This window comes from Nylanderia fulva, unplaced genomic scaffold (genome assembly GCF_048542155.1).
Source record: "Nylanderia fulva isolate GAGA-0341 unplaced genomic scaffold, ASM4854215v1 Scaffold14, whole genome shotgun sequence".
Classification (NCBI taxonomy): Eukaryota; Metazoa; Arthropoda; class Insecta; order Hymenoptera; family Formicidae; genus Nylanderia; species Nylanderia fulva.
The window spans coordinates 1,254,784-1,268,341 of record NW_028189622.1 but is presented as its reverse complement, the minus strand read 5'-3'; the positions used below and the strand labels follow the sequence as shown (position 1 = coordinate 1,268,341).

At 36.0% G+C, this 13,558-nt stretch overlaps 1 protein-coding gene across 4 annotated transcripts in view; it reads left to right on the top strand.

Moving 5' to 3' along the window:
- The window catches only part of LOC114929076 (kin of IRRE-like protein 3), a 166,220-nt gene that overhangs the window by 58,502 nt on the left and 94,160 nt on the right, over positions 1 to 13,558 (top strand). Inside the window, exon 1 of one of the 4 annotated variants that reach the window (XM_029300452.2) lies at positions 4,134 to 4,440. The exons of the other annotated variants lie outside the window; for them this stretch is intronic. The gene's annotated coding sequence lies outside the window, so the exon portion shown is untranslated. Of the gene's footprint in view, positions 1 to 4,133; positions 4,441 to 13,558 lie in introns of those variants that run through there. 4 annotated transcript variants of the gene reach the window in all.

The window sequence follows — 13,558 nt, the reverse complement described above, 5'->3', positions numbered from 1 at the left end:
AATATCTACAAATATTGATGTTCATATTCTTGCAAGTGTGTTGCCACAATCTCCAAAATGAGAAAGTAAAATAGATCGCAAATATAATAGTATATACATATATACATATATGTATCGATTTCACATTGGCGCAAAATTTTTGCGAGATTTGCTATAATGTTAAGAATAAATAAAAGTAATGTTTATTGCAAATAGGAATATTGCAAACAGCTTCGTTTATTCCATTCTTACAAGTAACTTTATTTCTCTTAGTAACTTTATCTTAGTAACTTTATTTTTCTCTTTTCTCGAATTCAGGTTTGATTGATTTCACATATATAGTATTATAATTTCGGAGACCCGTTCCATATCCGGATCAATTTAAGATTGAAGATCAAAGTGCGAACTATTTGAATAATTGGCGACCGTAAAATTTCGAGCACTGGTTCGAGGATCATTGAGGTTTAAGCGCGGATGCGGTTATTCGCGTTCATATGAAGAACCGTTGCATATAGTAATATATGAACGATAATCGGCGCATTACATCCAGTTTCGATCTGCCCTACATTGACCCGTTTAAAAGCCGTTATTATATGAAGGGAAATTGTCACATTGCCACAGCTAACGTGTTTATTCGCGCGGATGTGTGATGTCAATTCTCCAAGTTGCGAAATTTGCACGAATCGCGAATATGAACGGAAACAAATATTGGAGATGCGTAAATCAAAATTATTCTCAAGGATAACCCTAACGATATTTAGTTTAATATATTAATGATATTATTGAAAATATTTTAAATAATATTTTTTAATCGGTAAAAGATGAAACGCGCATAATTATCGAGCAGTGACTATAAATACTTCTAAAGATATTATTTGTGATGATGTATGTTTATATATGTCAAACATGTGCTGCGGTTTATTTTGCAGCGCGAGACACATATTGATCGAGAATCAAATTAAAATCGGTGTATATGAATTAATACGTTACATCGTTTGCGATTCAACTTTGAATTAGTGCAATGTTTTCCAATGTTTTAAATGTAGTTAAAATACTTCAGGGTCATAAAATATAAATATTTAGGAAACATTTTTCTTAGCTACATGTTTTTGAATATTTTTGATAAATAAGACAATTTAAATTCTTATATACGAATAATCTAATTTTAGAGAAAAAAAATATAATTTCTAATACATTAATTCATATAAATATTTTATTATATAATCTTAGTGTATTTTATTTTATTATAATATTTTGTAGATTTCGAAATAGGATATTCTACATGCATTATCTACATACATAATGATATAAAAAGAGAAATTATCGTGAAGCTTAAGGAATGAATATAAATAATTATTAAAAATAATAATAAATATATAATTAATAAAATTAATATTAACAATATTGCTTCGTGATTGCTCGTCATCGATGCTTCCTCGAATTTTTTCTGCTCTTTAATTTGTTCTTTCTAATTTTTCATTTTTGCTGCTTCTCACGTAGTATATACTCACACTCGCGAAAACTTAATTATCATCGCGCTAAATAAAGCAGAATGACATTGGCGCGGCACTTTGCATAATATTTCCGACGTTTATAACAAATATCTTATTATATAGCGAGAAGAGAACAACGAAAAGAGAGTATAATAACATATAGCATTCAACTATTAATACGATTCGTATAGCGCATGAAAATTGCGAGATTAAATTAATCCGTCATTACTGTATTTCATTTATACGAATTAATATGATCTTATTTTGAACCAATTAATATCTTGTATTACAACAAAAGTACGGATATCAATGTATGTATTAAAATAAATATGAAAACAGTTTTGCAGAGTTCTTTAGAAAAAAAAAAGTTATCAATTATCATTTTATTAACTATTCATGCAATATTGATTATCGATCATTTAATATACACGTTTTTATATGAATCACAGATATCGAAAATGTGAAAGGTGTATTATATGTTGTTATCTATACTAATGAAGTTCTTTTATTTTGATAGCGATTTCACCAAGTTCTCTCATAAAACTAGTTTTCCTTACAACAACTTTACTTAATATCCAATGATGCTAAAGCAAAGATTTGATTAAGAGACGGGATATGTAACTTCCAAAAACGTAATAATACAATTCAGTGTAAAGTTGTGCGAAATACACGAGCTATGAACAAACGCTTACAAGTCGTTAATCATCATGCATAATTAAATAATCGCGTCTGTTAACAATATCTAATTGTTCGTAAGATCGCGTTTAACAGTATTATGTATCACAATCGTATTAGAGAGATAATACGATGATATACGGAGTATTCGCACGGCTACCTTCTCGCTCGAGACTCGCGACGTGAATGATAAAGTATGTAAACAATCGCCAGCAAGACCACATGCCACATGCCATGTGTCAATGCGCGTGTGCTACAAAATATTTAATATATTACGGAATAAATGCTTGTGGAATACCTTATTGTTTGAATTTCAACTCAATTGTTCAGTCTTCAATGTAGGTATATGATAAATTGATAATCAACTATTATATTAATGTAAACATGTAATGCATCACAATTCTTCGTTGAATCTTTCTTCAAGTATTTATTATTTCGCACATTTTCGCCTATTATTCGAGGCAAAAAAATTGTACTTAAATTTAAAAAATGTAAAGAATTTAAAGCGCAATGCAAAATGAAAATACCGAAAAGAAAAAATTATTAAAGAATAAATTATCATCCATATAAAAATTGCAATAAAATGAGAATATATGTATAATTCCTATCACATCGATTTTTATCGAAGATAGAATTTCATTGAGACAAATAACATATATGTAACAATATAACTGTTTTAAAGCAAAAAGCGATATCTTTTCAATGGGCCGCACCCTACTACGACTCACTCACTAGCATTTCTGCCAAGGACGTAAACAAGGTCTCGTAAAATGCGCACGTCTCTCGTCGAAAAGACATCGTGTGGGGGAAGAGAATGGAGGAGGGTCGACGTGTTTAGAGAGAGACGGAAATATTATTATTCGATCAACGCGCTTTCGCAAAGTTCTATGCGCGTTGTCTTCAATGAAATTCTATCTTCGATAGTTTTCCTTAGAAATTGAATTATATTGTAAATTAAATTTTTCATTAATTTTTTAGTATATAATTTATCCGTTATTATCGTCTCAAATAATACGCGAAATAATATATAATTGAAAAATTTTACAAAATGTGTTAAATTAAATGTTTATTAATTGATGAATAATTGATTATTAATTTATCATATGGGTACAAAAGATTAAAGATTGAATAATTGAGTCGAAGTTCAAGCAGCAAAGTGTTCCACAAACATTTATTTCGTAGTATATTAAATATTTAAATATTTTGTGGGGCGACAATGTGAATTGACACATAGTATGCGGTCTTGACGGTGATGTTTACATGCTTTATCATTCACGTCGCAAGTCTCGAGCGAGAAGGTAGTCGTGCGAGACGCTCCGTATATCGTCGTATTATCCCTTAAATACGATTGCGATATATAATTGAGATAAGACTGTTAAACGCGATCTTACGGATAATTAGATATTGTTAACTCACGCGATTATTTAACTATGTACGATGATTAACGACTCGTAAGCGTAAGCTCATGTATGTCGTGCACTTATATATATATATATATATATATATATATATATATATATATATATATATAAGTTGTATACTGTATCATTATTGTTTTCGGAAAGTACGTATTCTGTTTCTTAACCGGTGTTTATTTGTGTCTTTAGTATCGTGCAATATTAAAATACAGTTACATAAGAGGAAAATTTTGCTTTTATGAGAGAACTTGATGGAATCACTGTTAAAGACTGATAAAATATAGAAGAACTTTATTAATAAATAATAATGTACGATATACCTTTCTAACGTATGGACAGTGACAGAATAATAGTGATATTTCAGGCTCTTTACAATTCGACATCTCTGATTTATTGTATCAATGAAAATCTGTATATTATTATGATCGTAATCTATCGCATAAATGATTAATAAAATAATAGTATACTTTTTTAAAGAAATTCTGCAGAACTTTAATTTTAATACGTATGTCTCTATATTTTTATTATAAGATATTAATTTATAAATTCAGATGATATTAATTAGCAAAATATGTGCAGTACCACCAATTTGCTAATTTGAAGGGCTGGTTAATTTTGCAATCTTTAAGCATCATACAGAACATGATTTTAGGCAATTTTCGCGCGTGCAGTTCTCTCGTGATTTAATAAGATACGTGTGATAAATATCAGAAATGCTGTAAGTGCTGTGCGATTGTCATTCTGCTTCTTTGATTAAGATGTGCGCGATCATAATTAGCTATAATATCGCGAGCGCAAATAAGTGAGAAACAGCAAAGGAACAAAGCAGTAAAGAACCAAAGAGAAAGGAAGATTCGACAAGACAAGGCGATGAGGTAATTAATTTTATTAATTTATGTGTTATTTATAAAATTCATTGTTCTTTTTATCTGTGCAATAGTGAAACATTTTACATCCTTTTTTGCAATTTATGCAATTTTTTTTAACATCAGATATTTTAAGAAATGCGATAGTAATTTTTATTTCTTAGACATAAAGTTGCATTTTTTTATAAAATTCTCGATGTTTCTTAGATGTTCTATTGTTTATTAATTTTAAGATTTTGTTTTTATCATAATTTAGTTGTTTTAAATTTTACATCTATGTTTGTTTAACAATTTGACAGGTCTGCTTTTAATAAATTTTAAATTTATTTAAGAACGTAACTTAACTTTAATAAAATCGTTGATTCACGTGATATGACAAAGGAACGTAATTCCGTTTTAATCAAAACTCTCATAAAATAATATTGGCGAATTCATCGATTTCATGTGACCGTTTTGTACTTTCAAAGCATCGGTGTCCGTATTCCCAGGATCCGAGAGTCCTCGGCAAACTCGATTCGATTAAGTCTCCTTGAAGCCGCGAGTCGTTAAGAACGGTCCGCCGATGACGGAATTCTCGGAAAAATTTTTCGTATTCCGGAATTAATGTCGCGGCGAGTAATTCCCGTCCTAGCGCGCGCTTCGATGCGCACCGACTCGAATCTGGTTTCTTCCTGGTTCACCGTGAAAGCTCGCGAGAAACTCAATCGACGAGAAGTTTGCCTCGTCGCGATACTTCGTCGAGTCGTTCTACGACGGAACGAAGGCGAGCACAGCAAAGTTTCGATGCAACGATGATTCTCGATAGAAATCGACGCGGAGATTACGACTAGTCGTTGCTTTCGGGAAACATAAACTTGATTTACGCACTTGTAGAATCGTTCTGCCTGAGTCATTTGTAAAGCATCGAAATATCGAAAACAGCTTTACGGCCGTTGTGCTTTACACGATTTACGAAACGAGGCGAGAGAATGTTGCGGCGCGAATTATTTCGTCGTCGGTTTCTCATCTATTTCGCGAATTAAATTTCATCACATCCTGAAAGAACTTTGGCAACTTTTGTATATTTTTTCGCGTTGATGATTGACGATTAGCACCTTAGCGATTCCGATAATAATAATAATAATAATAATAGAAACGATTTGTGGGGATCACTTTGCCGATTTCGTTATTGCGAAATCTGTGGTTCGCGATGTTTCCTGATGAACATATTCATAGCGACGAGATTGATTCCCAGGGTTTGAAATCCTCATTCGTAACGGGAAACTAATAGTAAGATAATTCAACGTGCACGCTAGTGTGTAAACACCCTGGGATTGAGTTTAGCTCAGTCTGCGCATCTAGTACTATATAATAGTAGTAGTAGTAGTAGTAGTAGTAGTCGTACGTCATCGGTTAGCGTCAATTCGCAGTAACGAAGCGCCTCGGCGCTACAGTTCAATGTTGTCCGAATTATTGTAGATATCATGCCTTGAAGTGAACCATTGTTCGGCAATAAATGTCATCTGCCGTTAATATCAGTTTCAAGGAAATCTCGTTTGGTCAAATTTCGCTTTTCTGTCGAATATATCCCCATTTTCGCAAGTATATCACGATAGAAATTTTATCCTCGATTTCGAAAAGTATAAAGTTTTGACACAATAATGCAACATATCTCTCTGGAATATCATATAACAAATTACAATTTTATTATAATGATATAATGATATAATAATATAATAAAGTAATAATTAACGATCGACGCGCATCGTATGGCAGAAATGTAAAACTGTACATTATAAATCGAACGATATCACATTCGTTATTAATTAAATGCTGTCAATTAAATACAGTTTAATATTTGATGTTGCTACAGAGAGCGATAATGTGCAATAGTAAATTCTAGCGTTTTATTTTATTTTTTTTTATAGATGACATTTCTGTTTCCGTCGTTCAAATAAATATTTCGTGCGAAATCTATTAATATGCATGCGTTATTAGCGACTAATCCTAATGGCCAACTGAGAAATTCATCGACTCTATTATTGTCACGCCATTTTTTTTATACGTTCGATTGTTGACCACGTTTTCGAATGTTCCGAGATGAAATAATAACAGAATAATATGTCACCCGCGTGCATTAATGGGACACCGAGCGCGTGTGCATTAATGATGAACTCGATTAACTGATACCGTCGGTCACGAGACACAAATCGGCGTTCTGCGACTCGCCCCTAATTGCGAGCAAATATTGCCGGTGTTAGCTGAAATAATAACCCTGGAAATCTGTCGAATAATTCTACCGGCAACCGGTACACATGCACACTGATGCGTCGGGGTTAATAAATGAGAGACCCCGTAAACTACAGTTTGACGCTGGAAATGTTTGTTTATGCAAAAGCTATTGTTTCATCAAATACGAAATTTTGCGTATAGATTTTTGTGAATTTCCTTTTTCCGTTTCGTAAAAACGTCATATGAATTGTTAATACGAATAACATCGTGACCAATATTTCTAGTACAAAAAAATATACCGTAACGTGGAATTTAAAGTTAAATTAGACACTTTGTGAAATGACAGAATTACAAAATAAAAGGTATATCATACAAGGCTTTATTTCCTAAAAAAAAAAAAAAAAATGTTATTTGTCAATGTGGTATAAATAATTCATTAGCAACTCTTTAATATTCGCGTTAAATATACATGTGATAAACTAGATACGCGGGATATTTAATGATTTCATTTGTTTTGCTCTTGAGTCAAATTGCATACTGCACGCACGGTTGCACAGAGAGAGGGAAACCCGCTTTATAATTTCCAGCCATTTTAGCGGGCGGGATGTGCGAATCGTGTACCCGTACGGTATTCAGGGGGATTCCGTAAAAATGGGGAATTTATTTGCCCAACGTGACCGCAACATTATCCGAAAATAGGTGACCACAAGCGCGCAGTAACCACGATTCTCCAATAGGAACGATCAGAGCGGGTCGCTCGTAATGACGGACAAATATTTAACAAGTATCCCCTTGTCGAGACGTTAAACTCGACTTTCTCTGTCTCTGCTGAAAATTGCGGGAGTTCAAAGCGCTGTCGTCGACTTGTACACGGCGGCCGCGCTAATGCAATTTTACCTTCAAGAGTAGAGTAGAATTTTTTATTATACGCACAGGAGAGAAGTCAGTTGATGAACTTTTTGTGCAGCGAGAGATGGCGATAAGGGAATCGACCGCGTGTGCAAAAATACGAGGGATAATAGATGTAGGAGTCTAAAACTCATTTTTCGAATATTTTTTCGCATTTAATTGGAGAGGAGAGTGCAATTCTATGAAAATAGATAAGAAAAACAGTTCATCTAGAGGTTTTTTTCAAACTGTCCTATGAAAAATATGAAGGAAAGAGAAAAGTAGCTATACTTTATTATTGTTATACATCGCGATGATAACGAGGATCGTTATCAATATTAATCGATAACTGCATGAATCGCGAGAGGAAAAAGCGAAAGTGCATCCGCATGTTGCAATTTTAATTCCGCAAACGATTCGGAGGTATTAAATTTTAGCGGGAGCATAAGATTGCGATCGTAAAAAGCAGCGTATAGCACAGTCGGAGCATTTTCCGATAAAATAACATGTTTGCCAGGAGCATCGGAACAAGAAGGTACACACTCGCTACTTCTGCTACTTTTTCGTTTCTTATTCCCGTTAGCCGGGCCATAACCGGAAGCGGGCTGCTACCAGGCAGGAACGAATGCTCGCTCCAAGCAAGTGTCGGATGCTGGAGGAAGATTACAGCTGTGGAAAATGGTTGTATCCCTTGTTTCACACACGTGGAATTATATCGGAAACTCGACGATTTTTTGCCCGGCGGCGTCCGCAAAATTGTAGTGGCTGTGCAAACAAAGTAATCGCCACGTTTCCGTGGATCCGCACGTGAGTTCTATTAAATTGCGTTGACGTTTATGGTTGCGAGCTAATACGCGCCGCCGTTTAATTTCGAGGCTTTATATATATATATATATATATTCGAGGCTTTATATATATATATATATACTCGTGCGATGTGTATGATTTTATCTCTCTCTTTCTCTCTCTCGCACGCCAGCGAAATAAATGTTGGCTACGCGATTCCTAGTGATACGTAAAGGTGTTTGTTTTGGACGAAAAACGGAAAACACGACGCTGCGCGGATATTATTTCTCAAATCGAAATGTAATTCGGAGACAATGACAAAAATCGATTTTTTAACGATAGAACTATTGGATTTTTTAAAACAAATCTTATTCCCCAGCAAAGGTTTTCCTTTGTCATGTTATATGCAAATCACCATTCAGCAAGAATATATGTATATGTCTATATTTATTTATTTGATTTATACCTTGAAAGCATCCGCGAATTCTGAATTTTCGCAGGGAGATTTGTTTTGAAACAAAAATATTTTATTGCACTTACATGTCCGCGTATATTTCAAGTAGAGAAATTTTCGCAATATGCGGCGTATGTGTGATGGTGTAATGGATGTTACGCTCGACGGCGATAGTGTTACAGGGCCATATCCGGGATCGTAGCCGCGGTGAATGTATCCTGTAGATTTATGCTAATAAAAGTTTCGGGCCGTATATTCGCATATATTCACCCCGTACGGTGCACGGATTTCAGTCGTCACTTTAAATCGCGCAACAACATTTTAAAGGGCGCAACCTTCTCATCCTCGTAAAGAATACAGGGGAAATGCGGCCTCGCTGTTCCTTACGATGTAACATCCGAGTCGCACCACGTCTTCGTCCCCGTGGAATGTATGCATGAGGTCTCAGGTGTGGCCAAGATATTTTCCAGCCCGCCCCGGCTAAATTTATAATCTAATTCCTTGCTCGCGTGCACTTCTTTTCCTAACATTAAATCCGTAACAACCGCAGGTACAGTCGTCTATTCAGAAAATAATCATAGATGCTTACTGCTTATCTCTGCGAGTGCTACTACTCTATATTATTCCAGGAAATCTCGAATAATTTGCGACGATGGAAACTTGGAGAGATAATCGGAAAGGTGCTTTCAATCAATCATTAATATCTTATATATATATGTATATTCGATCGAGATCTAATTTTACATTTTTTTTGAAATTGCGAGAAATTTTTCATATAAAAAGGCAACTTGTAATCAAATTTATATATTTTTAATTTCATAGAATACATTGCACATATATCTATTTAAATATTCCCAAAGAGAGAATACTCGAGTAATATACGTATATATGTAAAAGTCTGTTTCAATTCTGTCACGGATAATCGGACGTTCGGAGATCATTTTCGCATGCTTACGCCGTGTAAATTTGAGCTCGAGATTGCAGCCGCGTTAATCCCTTCTCTTACAAACACCGCAACAAGATATCCTTCGGACGAAGGTATTCGGCGTCTGTGTCCTGTAGGTTTCAATAGTAGCAAGCTCAATCGGGTCAGACGATAGCCGCGGGTCGCCAACATACGTATGCGCACGCGTGTATCCCGTTGTTTGATCGATGAACGATCAATCGTCGAAATTACGCTCCGGTTAGCTAATAATCGTCGTTATGTTACCATCGCGTTTCCCTCGCAGTGACATACAATTTTCGGTTCCACTCGCTTATGACAGCGCGCGCGCGAGCGCACTCGCGCGTTATTGACAGAGACATCGCGAATATTGTTGCCGCTTGCGCACGCACGCACACGCGTACATGCACGTGTCTATATATAGCCGTCTCTCACTCATATCTCGATCATATTCCTGACGGGCCATTGTGAAATTCGCGCTCGCAGCGAGTACGTCCGTCATTGTTTCTCATTGCGTTTCCTATCCCCCAACTCGGTTTTGCGTTCGTTATTAGCTATGGACGGGCATACTGCACAAACGCGGTTACTCCGTCGAGCATGATTATTGCAAGGGGCCCACTTTTGGCCCTCTTATTGTGCGCGCCGCGCGCGCGCGTTGATTGATCGCCTCGCCACGCTGATTAATCGGATGTCGCTTACTTGGAAAACTGCATAGCGTGCGTCGAGTAACGGACCATTGTGAGGATCAACAAAGCGACTAATGTATTTCGTTAGCGAATTCTGAAAGATATAATGGCCATTGTATTCTTGCGAGGGATCTGTAATATTAGCATTGAGTAGATCGTAATGCGAAGGTGTTCTTTTAAATCTCGGATCTCGTAAGCAGATGATAATAATAATTTTTATAAATGATCGCTTTTTTCGAATATATAAATATATATAGGGTGTCTGACATAAGATGTCACATCGAAAATATACAATTAGATTTAGAGAGAATTTTTCCAAAAATATTGAGGCATCCAATAATTTTCAAGTTATTTGAAAATGAAGGGTTTTTCGCAAATTAAGCCTTGTGGAAATAAAATATTAATAAAACTACATTTTCCAATTAATTTCAAGTAGAGTTTGCTTTAATAAAATTTTAATTTAAGGTTTTGTTATAAAAAGATACATGATGGCAAAAATTGGGAACATGCAAAAAATGATGGCCTCCCTTTTGCCGAGGAAAAATTGTCTCCAAATAACGAGATCTACTTGTACATTTTCGATGTGACACTTTATGTCAGACTATATATTTTTTTTATTATTATAATAGACATCAAAATGTATCGTAAATTCTACCAAAGTTAGGTATATCGATTTCGCGAATTCCGACGAGAATATACATACAAAAGATTTCTTGGAACGCTTGTGCTTTCTTCTTCTTGAAAATATGGAGAAAATTACGATAACAGAATACCCGTAATATACAAAAATGTATACAATTGCTCGGGTTTCCGCGGGAAGTCTGGAAAATGTTGAGGAATATTATTGAATCTTATCGATATCTGAAGAGTCCGACGTAGTATGAAAGTGTACAGGCCGTTACACATTGTGGCGATCGAATTTGCTCGAGCTGCTCGCACAAACGGAATGTCGTATAGAGGGTTGATATACCTACAGGTCGCGTATGGAATCCCAACGCAATTTGGCGCAACTCGCGAGCTCGGCGAAGAATTTACTTTGGCGAAGAAAAATCGGCGGAAGTACCGCGCGCGATTGGGCGCTTTTATAAATTTCCCTCCCGATGATGCGTGCCCGGGAAAACCTTGGTCGTAATTTCTAGGTTCGTTTCCAGCGAACCAATACGCCTCCGGTCTTTCTCTCTCTTTCGAGTTTCTCTTTCAATCGAACCAGTTCGCTGGATTACAAACGGAATTCACCAGCGTGGCTTTTCCTCTCCTCCGCATATATATATGTACGTACTTCTACTTATGTATTCTACAGCGGACCGTTTGCCGATTGGCTGTTTATCAGGTTAACAAAACACAGAGCCCCTTCTCCGCACGACTCTTAGCTATCGTCGTTGGAGTTGGAGTCGAGGTCCCACGGGTGATCGGCCATCGACTCCAACTTCTCCGATATTAGAGACGTGGTCCCTCGTTGCAAGCTGTAACTTTGTTCCTTGAATAGCATCCGCGTTCTCGATTAGACATTAATTGTCGATCGATATATCGGGCAACACAAGCCGTTCATTTCTCACAATGATTAATTGAAAATACAATATATATATATATATATATATATATATATTTTTTTTTTTTTTTCAACTAATTTGTTTAAAAAAATTGTTATATGATATTTTACGATGGATATTACTGAAAGAGAGAATTAAAAAAATCCAGGACACTTCATATTTTTATCTCGGAAATCGAATATACCTGTGACTATGAGATATATTTAAACAGCGATTCTTTTTAATGATTCTACCGTCACACATCAGTGACGGCTGAATCTTCTCACAGATTCGGAACGCGATGGGGATAAAAGTATAATTATTCTATATACATCGGGCTTTAAGGGAAAAGTTCTTCAAATAGCAAGCAAGAGTCCTCTCTCGAAGAGAAAGTTAAACAAAAATCGATGTAATGAGGATAGAGAAGAACGCACTAACGAACTCGAGTAAATACGATCTAAGAGACGGCGGTATATATATATGTATAAAATAGACAGGAGCCGAGAGATAGACTTTCAAGCCGGCGCGACACGTAGTCGCGCATTCCAAGTTCTTTTGAACTTCCAGATCGCGAACACCCACACTCACACGCGCACTCGTATTCACAGTAGGTAGGTCTTCACAACCCCCGAGTATTCCAGGAAATACCTACAAACTTTCGACCGTCTCGGGCTTCTTCCTCCCTTGTTCGCTCGATGTGCCTCGCTAGTCGTAAACGTACGAAAAATTGGTAAGAGTTAGCAAGAGGAAACAGGAATATAAGGCCCGAAGAGAGGAGGATGGAAAGGATGAGGTAGAATGTCGCCAGTCGGCTTCCTGCAGCCCGTCTTAGTCGCGGAATAGCTGCGCACACAATGATGTATTCGCAGAATCATATGCATACATAAGGGAAGGAAGAGAAGGGTCGATGGGGGTAGATTCGTTCCTCGGTGAGACGATTCGGAAAGTTCTTTTCTCGCGGACTACGACGAAAACTTTATTCCTCATGAATACATCGGGCGCCTTGTTTGCCGTGGAACGAGCGAGTTGCGAACCGACGCGACGGCCATTAAAATTCAAGGGAGACCCTTTCCGCTGCGCGTATCCCGATTCATACTTCACGTCGGCTTGCTCGTTGACGTGACTCTGCCGAGCCTACGGGGACGCTTTCGCAGCAAAGAGCGAGGCCGTTATGTCGGCGGAATAATTTTGTGCGTCGGGATTTCCTTTAATACGATTCTGCACAACAACCGTTTTGTCATTCATATACGTTGCTCGGCTGATGTGGATGGAGAACCGAGGTCTTATGTCAATTTTGAATTGTTTAAAGATGAAGATTCGAGAATTATTATGCCCTGAAATTATTTTGTAGGTTTTGCATAGCACTTATATTTTTATGTAGAAAAATGAATATTTTTTATTATACAAAAGTGATAAATGAAAGGCCAACTTATCGAGCAATTATTAGAGTTGTTCAATCCAATAACATTTATTTCGTGTATAAATTATTAAGCTACAATCATTCAATATGACAACTTACGCAAAAATACAGTCATTCTAAAATAATAAAATATATTTAATATATAAATATATAAAAATATATTATTTTATTATTTTAGAATGACTGTATTTTTGCGTAAGTTGTTATATA